Source organism: Spinacia oleracea, chromosome 6 (genome assembly GCF_020520425.1).
Source record: "Spinacia oleracea cultivar Varoflay chromosome 6, BTI_SOV_V1, whole genome shotgun sequence".
NCBI classification, from domain to species: domain Eukaryota; kingdom Viridiplantae; phylum Streptophyta; class Magnoliopsida; order Caryophyllales; family Amaranthaceae; genus Spinacia; species Spinacia oleracea.
In genome coordinates this window covers 98,010,672-98,027,775 of record NC_079492.1, presented here as the reverse complement: position 1 = coordinate 98,027,775, position 17,104 = coordinate 98,010,672, and positions in this window count along the sequence as shown.

Below are 17,104 nucleotides of genomic sequence, written 5' to 3'. Positions count from 1 at the left end.
AGTATTAAGTCAACTAAGCCATTTGATCTTGTACACATAGATGTTTGGGGTCCTCATGCTGTAAAAACACCTTCTGGTTGTACTCAGTTTTTGACTATTGTTGATGATTACACCAGATTTACTTGGATCCCATTTTCTGAAAAACAAAAGTGATTGTGTTTCTGTTATGGATAATTTCTTGAATATGGTTGAAACACAATTTGGAGTGAAGGTTAAATGTATTAGATCAGATAATGCCAAGGAACTTTGTGAAGGGGATATGAAGAAATTGTATCTGAAGTTAGGCATTCTAATCCAAACCAGTTGTAGCCATACACCCCAACAGAATGGTGTTGTAGAAAGGAAGCATAAACACTTGTTAGAAACAGCAAGAGCCTTATACATACAGTCTAAAGTACCAGAGAGATTTTGGGGGGAATGTATACTTTGTGCTGCTTATTTGATCAACAGGATGCCTTTGCAATCCTTGAAGCTTGAATCTCCTTACTATAGGTTGTTTGACCAGACTCCAAATCTCTCACACTTGAGGACTTTTGGTTGTCTTTGTTATGTGTCCACAACCAAAGTAGGGAGAACAAAATTGAACCCAAGGGCCACTCCCTGTGTGTTCATGGGTTACTCAACAACACAGAAGGGATATAAAGTTCTGGAAATAGATACAAACAGATTCTTTGTATCAAGAGACGTACATTTTCATGAAAAACACTTTCCATTTCACCTTATCACAAACACAAATCCACAAATATCTCTCCTTACACCAATGCCATCTATCTTCCTACTTTTTTATCCCCTACAGTTTTTGATCCACCAGATTTTTCTTCACCCACTACCATTTTTCCTCCTCATTCCATAACACCACAAGCTAATGTGTCACCTGAACCTTTCACTCCATCAATATCACCATCCACATCTGCTTCTCCTTCTGTACATAGTACAGAAACTTCTTCTTCTTCTTCCTCTCCAACAAATTCATCCACTCAATCTTCTACTCCTTCTGTACATAGTACAGAAACATCTCAATCTACTTCTAGTTCCACTTCTGAACCACTTCCTTATCCCATCATCAGACAATCTGCAAGATCACACAAACCACCTGCATATTTGGATGATTATGAATGTTTTACTGCCTCAAATCCAGACACAATACCAGTTGCTCAACACTGGTGCAATCTGGTTTCATATGTTACTTTTCCAGAGGAATTTCAAGCTTTCCTTACTCATGTTTGTGACATCAAGGAACCTTCATCTTATTCTGAAGCTGCTAAACACCCTTTATGGGTTGAGGCAATGACAAAAGAACTGGATGCTTTAGACAGAAACTACACATGGGAGTTGGTGGAACTACCTAAAGGGAAAAGAGCTATTGGTTGTAAATGGGTATTCAAAGTGAAGCTGAAATCCACTGGGGCTTTAGAAAGGTGCAAAGCTAGATTAGTGGCCAAAGGATACAATCAAAAATATGGGATTGATTATGAGGAGACTTTCAGTCCAGTGGTGAAAATGAGCACCATTAGATGTCTTCTTGCAGTTGCAGCAAGCAGGAAATGGCCCCTTTTTCAATTAGATGTCAACAATGCTTTTTTACATGGTGATTTGAAGGAGGAAGTGTACATGCAAGTACCAGAAGGAATTGACAATCCAACCAACAAAGTGTGTAGATTGATCAAGTCTATATATGGGTTGAAGCAAGCTTCAAGACAGTGGCATGAGAAGCTATTAACTGCTTTAGAAAAACAAGGGTTTATGCAGTCTAAACATGATTACAGCTTGTTTATTAACAAGCAAGATGGGCATATCAATATTGCAGCAGTCTATGTTGTTGACATAATCTTGACAGGGACTGATTCAGATAAGCTACACTCTTTGAAGGCTTATTTACACCAGGAGTTCAGCATCAAAGATTTAGGAACTCTTAACTATTTCCTTGGCATGGAAGTAGGATACACTTCTGATGGAATAATTCTTAGCCAAAAGAAATTTACCAAAGAACTCATTGAGTGCTGTGGTTTAGATGTATCCAAGAGAACAGTTACACCTTTACCAGTAAATGTCAAGCTCAGTAACACAGAAGGTGAACTTTATTCTGACACAGAAAAGTACAGATCACTAGTTGGAAAGTTGAATTTCTTAACACACACAAGACCTGATCTCTCATATGCAGTACAAACACTGAGTCAGTTTCTGCAATGCCCTAGAATGCCACATGTAGCAGCTTTGCACCACACTTTGAAGTATCTGGCACACACAGAAGGTCAAGGGATTTTGCTAAAAAGTTCAAACAATATCATCTTACAGGCTTTCTCAGATTCAGATTGGGCTTCTTGTCCAGATTCTAGAAGATCCATCACTGGATACATTCTTTTACTTGGTGGTTCACCAGTGTCTTGGAAGTCTAAAAAGCAAGGAACAGTTTCTAAATCTTCAGCAGAAGCAGAATATAGGGCAATGGCAGCTGCTGCTTCTGAGGTGACTTGGATAGTTAATTTATTGGAAGATTTGGGTGTTTATGATCTCAAGCCAATCACTTTGCACTGTGATAACCAATCAGCCTTACACATTGCTAAAAATCCAGTGTTCCATGAGAGAACAAAACACATTGAGATAGACTGCCACTTTACAAGAGATAAAGTCCTAGAGGGATTGTTGCACCTCACTTATCTACCCACACAACAACAATTGGCTGATATTTTTACCAAACCTCTCTCATCTGTACAGTTCCAGACTCTCTTGTCCAAGATTGGAGCTTGTGAGCCTCCATCTTGAGGGGGGATGTTAACATTATATGATATACTTGCTACTTGTTCTATTTATGAAGCTGAAACAAGGCATACAACATCAGCACTTCAACATCTCAGCTTGAAGCATTGCAAGCTTGATTAGTCTGCACTGTCAGCATACAGTCAGCACCCTAGGTGCACTTTCTGTTATTCTGCTGACATCATGACCAGTTAGTTATAACAACTTATAGATGCTTCTAGAATTCTAGCTTGTATATAAGCACTCCTCATTGTAATTCTGTTATTCATTCAATCGATTATACAAAAGCTCCCAAACACTCTCTGCATTCTTTTGCTCTCAAACTGCTAATCAATTGTTCTTGTTTCAAGTTTTGTCACAAAACATGTCAATTCGTTAAATACATGGAACTTTCAGTGATATTAAAAATGAAAATAATGGTATAAAAAAAAGGTATATCGTGCCCCTATTATGTGTTTATGAACACAAAACGATTAACCGTCTCTCCATTCTTAAGTAATACCTATGTCACATTATGAGTGGAGCTTGTATTATATTTTTTTTTATCAATAAAGTTTGTAGCTAGTTTGGACTACAACAGTTTGCAAGCTACTCAAATTTTTTTGTCTCGAATGGTGACCTTGTAGCTATAGATTTTACTATTATTGCAAGCAAATTCTTAATATATACCGTTGGAGTTGCTAGAGTTGGGATGGGCTGGACCAACATGCGGGCTACCCTAGCCTGGCATGAAAATGGTCCAACACGAGTCCTTTGTAAATTCGAGATTTCACAAGAGGCACGACGTACGATGTGTCATAGGCCGTGCATGAACATCATTTAGAAAGTTGGCACGATCGACCACGATAGGCCGATCACTTATTTTTATGAAATTAACAACAAAAAATCTTAAATTTAGTAAGAGGACCTGTGCGCAGCACGATCCAACCCCGATACAACACGTGGGACAACTTCTCTTCACCCGTTAGAGCACGAGTCACGCCAGGCCCGATAGATTAGCCTACACATGCAGACCTGACATGAATCAAGCTCGCTCTAAGAGTTTCTCTTGTATGCTTTCATATACTTCCTCCGTTCTTAAATAGTTGCACCGTTTTGACTTTCACGTTTGCCAATGCATAACTTTGACTATCAATACTTTATAAATATGTTTAGTAAATATTATATAAAGTTGATATATTTAAAATATACTCCCTCCGTCTCTTTTTGTTTTTTACGTTTGGTATTTTTCACGCGTTTTAACGAATAATTAATTTGCATTGAAATCCCTCAATTTTTTTATTTAAACGAGATAAATTACGTTTATTTATAATGTTTTCACTTTTATCAAAATTCTGATATTGGGAAATGAGAAAAATTTAATGTCCCAATGGAAAAGTGTGAAAGATTAAATGACCCAATGAATTTGATTGGTTAAAATAATAATTGGACACAAATTTTGATAGAATACTAAGTTATTTATGTGATAATATAAAAAGAAATGTAAAGAACATTTTGAAATATCCAAAAAGGAAAACGTAAAAAACAAAAAGAGACGGAGTATATTACGAAAAATCTAATAATACTTAGTACTCCCTCCGTTTCTTTTTGTTTGTTACTTTTGAACTTTTGTACGTTTATTAACGTATATTAAAGATTCTTTTTCTTTTTATTAAAAAAATAAACCCAAGTAAAACTTCAATCCACTAATCATTACAACAACCAATAAGATTGTTTTATTTATAAAATGAACCAATAATGAAAAAGCACAAAGATTGATAACTTAACATACTTGGGAAATTGTAAAGAAATTTAATGAGTTGAAAAAATTGGACCAATTAAAATTAAAAGATGGTACAAAAAATGATAATATTATAAGTTTATAAAAGGAAAGATTCTCTCACATAACAAACATTGTGAAATACCTTAAAAGGAATACGTAACAAAAAAAAAACGGAGGAAGTATAATAATAATTTTTAATTTTATTTATTAGTAGAAAATTGAGGTCAAAGCAAGACAAGTGAATAGTTTTTTTGATGCTGAAGAGGCAAAATCCAAAGAAAGAAAAATACAGGAAATAAAAGCTAAGAAATAAAACAACAACTGAAATAAACTAGCGAGGAACTAAACGCGGGAAAGCCACGCCTCGAACATCCTCTTCAAGAATCCTGTTGAGCTCTAAAGGAGCCTCCTCTAGAATCTCCATACCATCGCCTCGGTCCACTCCTCGGTTCGCAAGCCAATCCGCAGCGCGGTTGCCCTCACGAAAGACATGAACCACCTTCACTCTCCACTCCTCCCTGTTAATCAAATTAAGACATCGTCTTATGAGGTGGGTACATCCACCGCAGCTAGTCGAACCAGCCTGGATTGCTTGCACACATGCTAGATTATCTAGATGGACTTCTAGTTGGCTTATTTGGAGGTTTCGTGCTAGATCAAGTCCTTTGAGTAGATCCATTACCTCAGCTCGAAAAGCACTGCACCTCCCAAAGCTCGCTGCTAAACCAGAAATAAATGCACCACTATTGTTTCTAATGATTGCGCCACCACCCGCGTCTCCTGGAGCTCCTCGCGCTGCACCATCCGTATTTAGGACATACTGAAGGAAATAATGCCCTTGGTCCAAGTATGCATTCTATGTTAAGTCTAATAAATGCGGTTCAGTATTAATTAACAAGTTAATAATTCAGTGAGATCAAGTGAGCTGAATGCCTAGCTAGAGGCCGCTTCAGTTCAAGTGGAATTAATGATATTAATCCACAGCTTACTCTTGACTGAACCCGTAGGGTCACACAAATAGTACGTAAACGGATCAAGTATTTAATAGCATTAAATACTCCATCTATGAATATTCGGAACCGACGGATCTTGGTTTCAGTGGGAGCTAAGATCGTCACAGGCAAGGAATGAATACTCCGGAAACGATGATATTGCCGGAAACGGAAATATGGATCGTATCGGAAATATAAATATTATCCAAGTCGTAGATGTTGCCGGAAACGGAAATATGGTACGTGTCGGAAAATATTATCGGAAATGGAAATATTGCCAGAATCGGAAATATTGCCGGAAACGGAAATATTGTCAGAATCGGAAATATTACCGGAATCGAAAATAATTCCGGAAACGGAAATATTAAATATTTGTTCGAAACGGAAATTAATTCCGGAATCGGAAATATTAAATATTGTTCGTATCGGAAATGAATTCCGGAATCGGAAAATTTAATCGGAAGCGCATCGTACGAATAAGCATCGGACGAGGCCTGCCGGACGAGGCCCAGCACGAAGCCAGGCCATCGCCCAGCAAGCCAAGCGCGCCGCACAAACAGCCACGCCAGGCCCAGCGCAAGGCCAGGCCCAGCAGGCTGCGCGCAGCGCGCACAGCACGCGCAGCGCACAGCGCGCACAGCGCGCACAGCACGCGCAGCGCGCAGCGCGCACAGCGCGCACAACACGCGCAGCGCGCAGCGCGCGCGGGCGCTGAGTGGGCTGCTGCTCGCGCGCACGCATGGGGCCCATCGTGGCTGCCGTGCGTGTGTGTGCAAGTGTTTGTGTTCGTGCACGTTTCCTAAAACATGCAGAGTTCGGTTAATGATTAAATTCCTAATTCTATTTGATAAATTAATTAAATTAGAGTTCTTGTAGGATTCTAGGTTTAATTAATTTGTATCTGAATAGGATTTCGATTCCCTTTCCATACCGCTATAAATATGAGGCTAGGGCTCACAATTTATAACACAAGTTTCAAAGTATTCAAAGTGAGTTTTTGAGAGAAAAATTCAGTCACACATTTGCCTATAAAGTGCCGAAAATAATAGTACCTTAAGGGCGATTCTAGTTGGTCAATCTTAAGGCGGATCCGGACGTGCTGTGGACTATCTACGGAGGGACGACACTTGGAGTCCTAAAGACTTGTTCTTGTTCGGTTCGGGCGCAGCTAGGGAAGGCACGCAACAAAGAGTATGCATTTAATCTATGCTAAATGATTATGTGTAAATAATATGTTTTCCTGGGTTTATGGTTTTTCCGCATGATTTATGAATTGTCATATGTATCATAACCTAACAGTGGTATCACGAGCCCCTTATTATTTTCATAATCTAAATTGCATGAACATGGTTAAATATTACAAATTTGCAAGAATTAAAGGGGTGATTAATTTTCGTAATTGTTAATTAATTGCAAATTGCGTTTATTTAATTATACGTACGCAGTTTTTCGGCAGTTTCTTCGTTACTCATCCGAATTGAGTGATTTTTGTGTCAATTCCGCATGTAAAAGGCATTCTAAAATTTTGACAAAAATAGTTTTTTTCTGCCGAACCCAGAATTCTCAAATTCGAAGCCTAACTATGACTTTTCGAAGGTTTTAGTTTTTCGAATGCAAAATTTCGTAAATTTAAGATGTTAAATTAAATATTTGCGATTCTTGTTGATAAATCTTGAATTTTTGATTGACCTACTGCATATGTTTAACAAGTTTGAATGCCTAGTCTTGTTAATTATGCAATCTAATTTGTAATTATGATTAATTTGTTGAAAATTAGAATAATTTAGAATTAATTTGATTTTCATAATTAATTGTAATTTAATTAGAAACCTATGATTAAAAACCACCATAAAAATTGTAAATTTACGATAAATTTTAAATTTTTATGACCTAGACTTGAATCCATAACAATCGGAAATCAATTGGATAATAAATTTTCGATTTTTCGCCCTAAAATTATGAATTTAATATTATTTATTAATTTGTCATTAATTTTAAATATAAATTTTAAATTTTTATGCGATTCGTTCATATAACTTGCACGCACGAAGCAATGGACGCTTCGTGTTACCCTTAAGGGGTGTTGTATAATGCGGGCATGCGACGACGAGCAAGGGAGCTCGTCGCCCATGCGGCACGAATGCAATGAGCAAGGGCGTAGTGCACGAGCACAAGGCAGCAGCCCTGCCTTGTGTCGTGTGCCACGACCAATTGACGAATGGGCATGGGCGTAGGGCGAGCCAAGGCAGTCGCGTGTGGGCAGCAAGCGAGCTGCGCCACAACGCGCGCTGCCTCGCACAAGAGCGCGCAGCCTCGCGCGCAGCGAGCGCAAGCTCGCGTGCCACGAGCGCTGCGCCTAGCATTGCTCGCGCGCATAGCGAGCGATGTCGCCCGCCCAGCGAGCGATGTCGCGCGCCAAGCGAGCGATGGCTCGCGCGCCCAGCGAGCGATGTCGCGCGCCCAGCGAGTGATGTCGCGCGCGCACTGCGAGCGATAGCCCGCGTGCGATGAGCGCTGGCGCGCGCAGCGAGCACCAATGCGTGCGGAGGCTTGCGATAGGGATGCAGCAGCTATGCGACGAGCGCATGGGCTGCGCGCACATGGCCAGCAATGGCTGTGTGCGTGCGGCCCATGGGCGTGCTACGCGTAGGGTGTTTGCGTTACGATTAGATCGTTTTGAATGTTTAATTTGAAAATTTCAGTTCACGTAATTTTAATTAATTTTAAAATTAATAATTTAAATTATTTTCTTGGATTTTAATTTTGAATATTATAATTATAATAAATGTTATTTATTTTAATTATTTTACTAAAATTAAAATCATGAATTAATTGAAATGCGACTGAAATTAAATTAAACTTTTTGGATTCAATTATAAATTTATATGAGCTTTAAATTTTAATTAAATTTGTATGTTTCCGGTTAGACTAGAAATACATTTTTATGTTTAAAATTGGTAAAGCATATGAATTTATTGGTTTAAGTGGGAGCGCTTTTTAGTCATAAACTCTTGATTAGGTCTACAAATCCTTAAGGTTAAAACAACTTGATTAGAATTAATAAGGACTGAATAATTGGTAGATTATTGGTGCCCTTGATTAATTGCTGCAAATGTTTACGTGATGCATAATGTGTTTTACTAACCAGCTATGTGGGCCATTCATGATAATGAATGGGTGAATGGTATATATTGTATATGTACTGTTTTGCAGGTTATGAAGTGACTAGTATGGCCCAAATAGGATAGAAAATATGGTCTGCGTACCATTAATTTGAATGTAATTGGTCTAAAGTACCAAAGTTATTTTTCAATTCAAATATGGTATGCGAACCATCAAATAGTTGTAATTAGTTATAGCTTATCCTATTTGAAGAAAATGGTGCCTCCCACTGAGATTTTCAAGACGGACTTTGAAGTCAAAGCTTCAAGATGAAGTCGGGCCATACTAGATCACAAATATCTTATGCATGTTTTAAGTTATTTATTGCTTTTAAATATGTCTTAAAATGCATGAGATCAAAAGCTTGATTATGTTGCATGATTAAGGATTTTAGTTCACTTAAAATCTAACCAACATAGTAAGAGCCTTAAGTTCCAAACTTAAAAATTGAGTTAAAAGGTGCCATGCCAAAATATACACTTGCTTGGATATCCTTTACATCAATCTAGTAATAGTTTTCGCTCAGCGAGGTGTTACTTATTGGTCCTAAAGGGGCAAGGTACACAAATAATTGTGAGTACATGTTAGTTTTGGTGAAACTCAACGATATAAGTAAGGAGTCCTTTTATGTCGTGGCAAAATCGATAGGTTTACCTAATAAGTTCTTAGACGTACCTATCAACCAAGAATAGTTTCTAGACTATTAGCAAAAGGCTTTTGCTTACCTAAGATGTTTTAGGATTAAGTCGACAAACTGTGCTTAGTTCTTCAATGATTTTAGGATCTTGGAATCATTTTATTCACACCTGCCGGAACAATAAATTCGAATAAAATGCTAATAACTTGTTGAAATTGCATGATTGCTTTGATTTTCAAGTTATTATTCATGATAAATGTTTAGACTTTGCATGCTTCAATGTATGTTTTAATTATTGTTTATAATTAAATATCTTGCACTGCAATAAATCCTTTTAGAAAGGTAACAGTAAATTTCCTCGATTGGTAGTGAATCCAAGAACGATTCACGGAAATGAGAGAAAGTGAGCAATTTAAAATGTACGTTTCTTATAGCGACTTTTATGGTTGTTTTCGAATATCAAAATCGAATGGCAAACCAATTGGTGCTTGTGAATTCAAAATACAATGTAGTTTTGAGATCATAAAGCATTGAGTTTAATACGCTCAGCTTTACCAATGGTTAACAACCTAATATCTTTGTCCATTTAATTCTCGAATGAGTCTAGTCCCTAGACATTCGAATAGATCGATGCTTAGAGAACTTTAGAAGCTTCTGGTAAGATCATCTAGTTGAAACAAAATATTCAACATAAATTAAAATGGTAAAGAACCTTGTTGGTGACATTGGACATGTCTAACAAAGTATAAAAGTCAACACTAAAGAATTCAATTCTTAAGACTATAAGAAAGGGTACAAGAAATAGGAAAACAAGGAACAAATGAAAGGAATTTACGATTCCGTTTCTACCTATAAATTTATGTTTAAAGAGAAGTGACCTAGCAATCAAACTTCCTTGGTATCATATACCGCTTGAGGTTCTTACTTCGGTAATAACTCAAACAATGGAAGCTAGGATACACTAATGACCTACAAGTGGGAAATGAAGCATGGCATTGCTACATTAATTGTAGGGTCATCTAAGTTTGTTTTAAGTCCTTTCAAAGGCTGGAACTTAATGGCTATTTTGTTCCATAATCAGCATACCTAAATTTCTGCTTCAAACACAGAAAGACTCACATTCAAGAAAAACAAAGACAATGTTTGTTTGTTTATTTGAATGAAATGGTCAATTACAGGTTGAGTCAATATGCTTGATTAAAACAAACAACTCTTTAAAGAACTTTACTAGGTTCAAATCAACCCCTTGATTTGAGTTCCACTAATCTTTGGCATTGTTGCTTAGACCATATCAACAAGTTAACATTCATAAGCTCTATTTTGATGGACTTTTGAAAGTTGATTGATTTCTAGATCATTTTAAGACAACTAGTCTTACTTGTTGAAAGTAACAAAAGATATGAACTATTGTTAGAACGCCTAGACAATAGAGTTCAAAGCTAAAGAAAGATTTTATGACTTTATTATTTCACATGGATTTGAGTGAATATAGGTTTATTTACTCAAATGTGATATAAGTTGAATCTGTTTGGCTAGTTCAAAGATTCAGAAGTATAAAATCCACTTGGCAAGAAATCATAAAGATCTAGGTTAGATCATGTTGATGATTACTTGAGACCAAATATGATCATCAATGATTGTGTGTTGTAATTTCACAATCTAGGTCCATAAGATATGGCATAATCAAAGTCAATTAGTACTTGATTCGATCAATGATGGATCATAAAGACTTTTCCTATAATTTCTAAAACAAAATGCTCAACTACCACCAAACTAAACCAAATTCGTCAAAGCTATTGAAAAGTAATTTCAGAATAACTTTTCATAAAATATCTAGAGAGTTGCAAAACTCAGTGGGAGCTTAGTGTTTGTCATTCGACAAACTAAGGCCCAAGTATAGATATATGTTTCATTGTGATTTATTCAAATGAGACACAAGGGTATTGTTTCTACCACAAATTTTTGAGAACATAATGTTTGTTTGCTCGAAATAATGTCCTTTTGGAGATTCGTTTCCAAAATGACAAGTGGGAGAAAATAGACCTCGAAAGTCTTCGAGGCGAACAACAAACATAAACGGACATTCCGGAGGCTTTTCGAAGTGCTTCAGAAAATCCGAACTTATTCTTTAAGGACTTTAGAAGTGGCTTTAAAGAATAGACATCTCTTAGAAGACTTCACAAGTGCTTCAAGGAGAACAGAATATTCAAAGGACTTTCAAGTGGCTATTGATATTCTATTGTTTGATGTTCTATACCCAAGTAGGCATAGAATTCAAGTCACTGAAACTATGAGATTCTTCTATTAAATAGTGAAGAAACATATGAGATTCTTCTATTAAATAGTGAAGAAAGCTACAACTTGCAGTCAAACTATTATCATTAATGAGTTTGTGACTTGTAAGAAAGCTATGACGAAACCCGGATTCCCTAAAATGGTTAGAGGCCATATATAGACTCAAATGTTTTAAATGGTTAAAGGCCATAAAACATAACTCAATGTTTTGATGACAAAATTGAAATTTTGTTGATTTGCAAGAATAGTTTCACACCTATTGGTTGCAAGTTTGTTTTAAGGATAAAAACCATCAAACATGGAATTGTGTTCACACACAAAGCTAGATTAGTTGCTAAAGGTTACAAGCAAATTCATGGCATGGATAGTGTTGAAACCTCATGCAAAATCGTAATGCTTAAGTCTATAATTCAAGCAATGATTGCATATTGGTACATATGGCAATTTGATGACAAAACGTATTCCTCACTCAAATGTTGGAATAAACTATGCACATGGTATGTCATAGGATTTGTGGATCCAAATAAATGCTTGAAAAGGAAAGCTAGCTTATGAAATCTAAGTCCAGATTTAAGCAAGCAATTGGGAATTAGAACTGTATTTTAGTGAAGCTAATAAGTATTTTAGTTTCATAAAATGTACATGATTCTTATAGATATATAAGAAGTTTAGTGGGAGTACATAAAACTTAATTGGTCCTATGTGTATCACACACATATCTCTCTGTTGTAAAATAACATTCAAATGCTAATGACTTAGATTTGAGATTATTCATCAATAATGGACCATGGCGAAACTTAGTACATACTGGGTATTAAGATCTATTTACAAAGATCTTATGATATTGTTTTGGATTAAGTAATGGCATTTACTAAATCAAACACGAAAGTCTCCATTGGAGATATTCGACCCATGTGAATAAATCTAAGTAAAGGATGTTTGAACTATGTATAAGCATTTACTAAGTTAAACATCAAAGAGTCTAAATGAGATTCTTAACCTATATTATATGTCAAAGAATTTAGCTTAATTTAGTATCTACTGAAACTAGATAAGCTAAAGTTACATGAATAGAATTCAATTGGGAATTATTCTGCAAAAGAATTTATCATGTATGATATAATATGAGGATCGCCAAAAACGTATCGTATGACTTTAGCCATGACGAACATATACCAATCTCTATTGATCTAAGTAAAGATCAACTAGATTGAGATCAAGAATACTTATGGTACTTGAAAAGGTACATAGGAATAGTTCTTGATTCAAGGAAATAAAGATATGCTAAATATTGATGCTACACGCATAAACACTGGCAAAGGATCAAGCAAGACCCTTTGGAGTTAACCATTGATAAAGACGAGCTATAGAGCATCGTGTTTTGAAAATGGCAACATGGGTTGGAGACCATGAGTTGTTGCGTGGGAAATTAAAATAATAATTTCTATGTTCTAAGATATAGTTGGAGAGTCTTCCACATATCTATGAACTGCTTGGATAGGTAAATCCAAACAAAGCATCACTAGCAACCTAAACAGTTGAAGTAAAAAGTACTTATTGCCTAAAAAGCAATAAAACAGGGTTGTTTATGTTAAAGAGTTCTTCACTGAACTTGGGTAGATCACCTATCTGCTGGCTTGATGGTTCTTCATTGAAAAATGCGTAGAACCACTCTTGAAGCAAGAAAAACGTCTGCTAACTTGATGGTCCTTCATTGCAAAATGAGTAAAACCACCATCGAAGTAAGAAAGACTAGATCACATAATAAACAAACTCGAAAAGATCTTATCATCATATCTCGAAGAACATTCGATGAAAAGGATATTAAGATTGGCAAAGCATGATAACTAAACCTATGCAACAAGTGAGAAGCAACACTCACGTTGTAGCACTGGAAATCAAGCATAGCTTTGAATTCCATGAATTGTTTTAAAAGATGGGTTTGAGGCCCATGGTTATAAAACATTGGGGTTGAACATTTATCATATATGAAATGTATTTTCATATTCCATTTAATCTTGGTTTAGTATTAAATGATGAGTCCCTTCAAATTTGACGATATATTCAAGATAGACTGTCAGGACCAGTCTTGTGACTAAGAAATGTCTATCAAGTGAACTTGAATGTCAAAGGTTGAAAATGGTCCCTAATCGGAGTTTTCTATAAAATTGGACGCATAGAAAACGTTAGACGATTAGAATGCAAGATGACTAGTAGTTCTGTTTCTTGAACTATGTGGACATGGCAATGTCATAATCATTTGCATAGATACTTACTTTGGGAAGACTAGTATCGGACGAGACCTATGAAACTTTACTGTAAGAGATGAAAGTCTGTCATAAGTAAATTTCATTAAATTATTAGACACTAAATCCTCAATACCTGAGTGATTTGAAGATTACTTGTTTGAGAACTGGTTGCTTTGACGTTGACCAACCGTCGCACCGTAAAAGGAGGCTATAAAGGCAACGCTCAGGTAATCACCTATCAAACGAAGTCTAATCTCAAGATCGCAAGATTGGGATTGTCCTCCCATAAATCGGGATGAGATGCTTAAAAGTTGTACAAGGCCACTCGGAGAGCTAGAAACTGTGAAATGCATGGCCGTGCTCGGATGAATCATAGGCTATGATTATCTGTTTATTTGATCAGTTGAACTCTGAAACCGAGGAACACCTCTGGACATAATAAGGATGACAACTCTTACCTTATGTTCAAGAGCAAGCATCGAGCGACAAAGGAATTAGGAAATGCACACTTGTCCCTAAGGACAAGTGGGAGACTGAAGGAAATAATGCCCTTGGTCCAAGTATGCATTCTATGTTAAGTCTAATAAATGCGGTTCAGTATTAATTAACAAGTTAATAATTCAGTGAGATCAAGTGAGCTGAATGCCTAGCTAGAGGCCGCTTCAGTTCAAGTGGAATTAATGATATTAATCCACAGCTTACTCCTGACTGAACCCGTAGGGTCACACAAATAGTACGTAAACGGATCAAGTATTTAATAGCATTAAATACTCCATCTATGAATATTCGGAACCGACGGATCTTGGTTTCAGTGGGAGCTAAGATCGTCACAGGCAAGGAATGAATACTCCGGAAACGATGATATTGCCGGAAACGGAAATATGGATCGTATCGGAAATATAAATATTATCCAAGTCGTAGATGTTTCCGGAAACGGAAACATGGTACGTGTCGGAAAATATTATCGGAAATGGAAATATTGCCAGAATCGGAAATATTGCCGGAAACGGAAATATTGTCAGAATCGGAAATATTACCGGAATCGAAAATAATTCCGGAAACGGAAATATTAAATATTTGTTCGAAACGGAAATTAATTCCGGAATCGGAAATATTAAATATTGTTCGTATCGGAAATGAATTCCGGAATCGGAAAATTTAATCGGAAGCGCATCGTACGAATAAGCATCGGACGAGGCCTGCCGGACGAGGCCCAGCACGAAGCCAGGCCATCGCCCAGCAAGCCAAGCGCGCCGCACAAACAGCCACGCCAGGCCCAGCGCAAGGCCAGGCCCAGCAGGCTGCGCGCAGCGCGCAGCGCGCACAGCGCGCACAGCACGCGCAGCGCACAGCGCGCGCAGCGCGCAGCGCGCGCGGGCGCTGAGTGGGCTGCTGCTCGCGCGCACGCATGGGGCCCATCGTGGCTGCCGTGCGTGTGTGTGCAAGTGTTTGTGTTCGTGCACGTTTCCTAAAACATGCAGAGTTCGGTTAATGATTAAATTCCTAATTCTATTTGATAAATTAATTAAATTAGAGTTCTTGTAGGATTCTAGGTTTAATTAATTTGTATCTGAATAGGATTTCGATTCCCTTTCCATACCGCTATAAATATGAGGCTAGGGCTCACAATTTATAACACAAGTTTCAAAGTATTCAAAGTGAGTTTTTGAGAGAAAAATTCAGTCACACATTTGCCTATAAAGTGCCGAAAATAATAGTACCTTAAGGGCGATTCTAGTTGGTCAATCTTAAGGCGGATCCGGACGTGCTGTGGACTATCTACGGAGGGACGACACTTGGAGTCCTAAAGACTTGTTCGGTTCGGTTCGTTAGCCGACGTTTGTACCGATTAACGTTTCCCAGCAAACGATCATGACACGCGAGCCACAGAAAAGCACGAATTCTTTGTTGAACCGGTGCGCGCCAAATTGTGTCCCAAATTGCTTCATCATAGTCAGTCACTTCTTTCCGCAAAATACGAACAGCTGATCTTACTAAAAATTTCCCTTTTGGGCCATCATCCCAATACATTATATCTTCAGCTTCAGGGTTTTCAAGCACTTCATGGGCCTGAATTAATTTAAGTGCATCTTGGTTGAGGTACGGGGAAAAAACGTTCCATTTCCAGCCCTCTCCTCGTTCCCACATCTCCTCGACAGTGGCTCCAGCGATTTCGATGGGTGGATCTTGGGTTACACAGTTGATAAGAGGTGTGTTTGTCAGCCATTTATGTAATCCCCCGTAAATTTATAAATTTTATTAATATATTTTTTAACGTATATTATTTATATTTAAATAGAACTTATAAATTTTAGTAATAAATATATAATTAACGTATATTTATTTTATTTTAAGTACGTTCTAAATATTTAACGATTTTTGAACTTTATTATATTTATATATTTAATGTATATTTAATTTTATTTAATATATTCTAAATATTTTAACGGTTTGTGCAATCAAGAATAATTTTAGAATTTTATGTTGAAAAGAATTTGAATTAGGAAAACTCGTTGAATTCGGAAAAACAATCCTAACTATTTTTGGATTCGATCAACCTCAATTCTAGTCCTAGCCCACTTGAGAAAGCCCAATAGTATAAACCCATAACCCCTTTTCTATTTCACGTAAAACACAAAAATATCTCAAACCCTTCTTCTTGCTTTAGCCTTCACGTGAAAGCAGCAACCCACAAACCTTGCAACCTTCTCTCCTTCTGCCGTTTTTCTCCCCTCCCTTCAGCCGCCTTCGCGCCGCCGCCTCACCACCGTCGGACTCCTCCTCCGTCGCCGGTATTTCTCCTCCTTCTCCTCTCATTCGTCTTTCTTTTCGTTCATTGCCAACCTCGTTCTTGCTTGGCCGTCGAACCAGAACCACCTCACGCACCACCAGCCGCGGAAACCACCACCACCGGTTGCTACTGCTTGCACCGCCCCTTGCCGCGCCGGCTTGCTGCACCACTCTCGTCGCTGCAGCCTTGCCGGTCAGTGACTTCTTTTCTTGTTTCTTCTCTTGCGCGCTACCACCACAACCGCCGCCCACCAGTGCGGCCACCACCCTGCTAGCCGCCGCACAGCCGCGACCACCTTCACGCCGCCGCACCACCTTGTCCGCCGGAAGCTTCTTGTTCTCTCTCCTTTTGGTTATTTCTTAAACCCTAAGTTATTTAAATATTTTAATTAAGTTTATTAATTTGAATTTATGCTCTTGAATTTAAATTATGTTCTTGAATTTAAATAATATGTTTTTA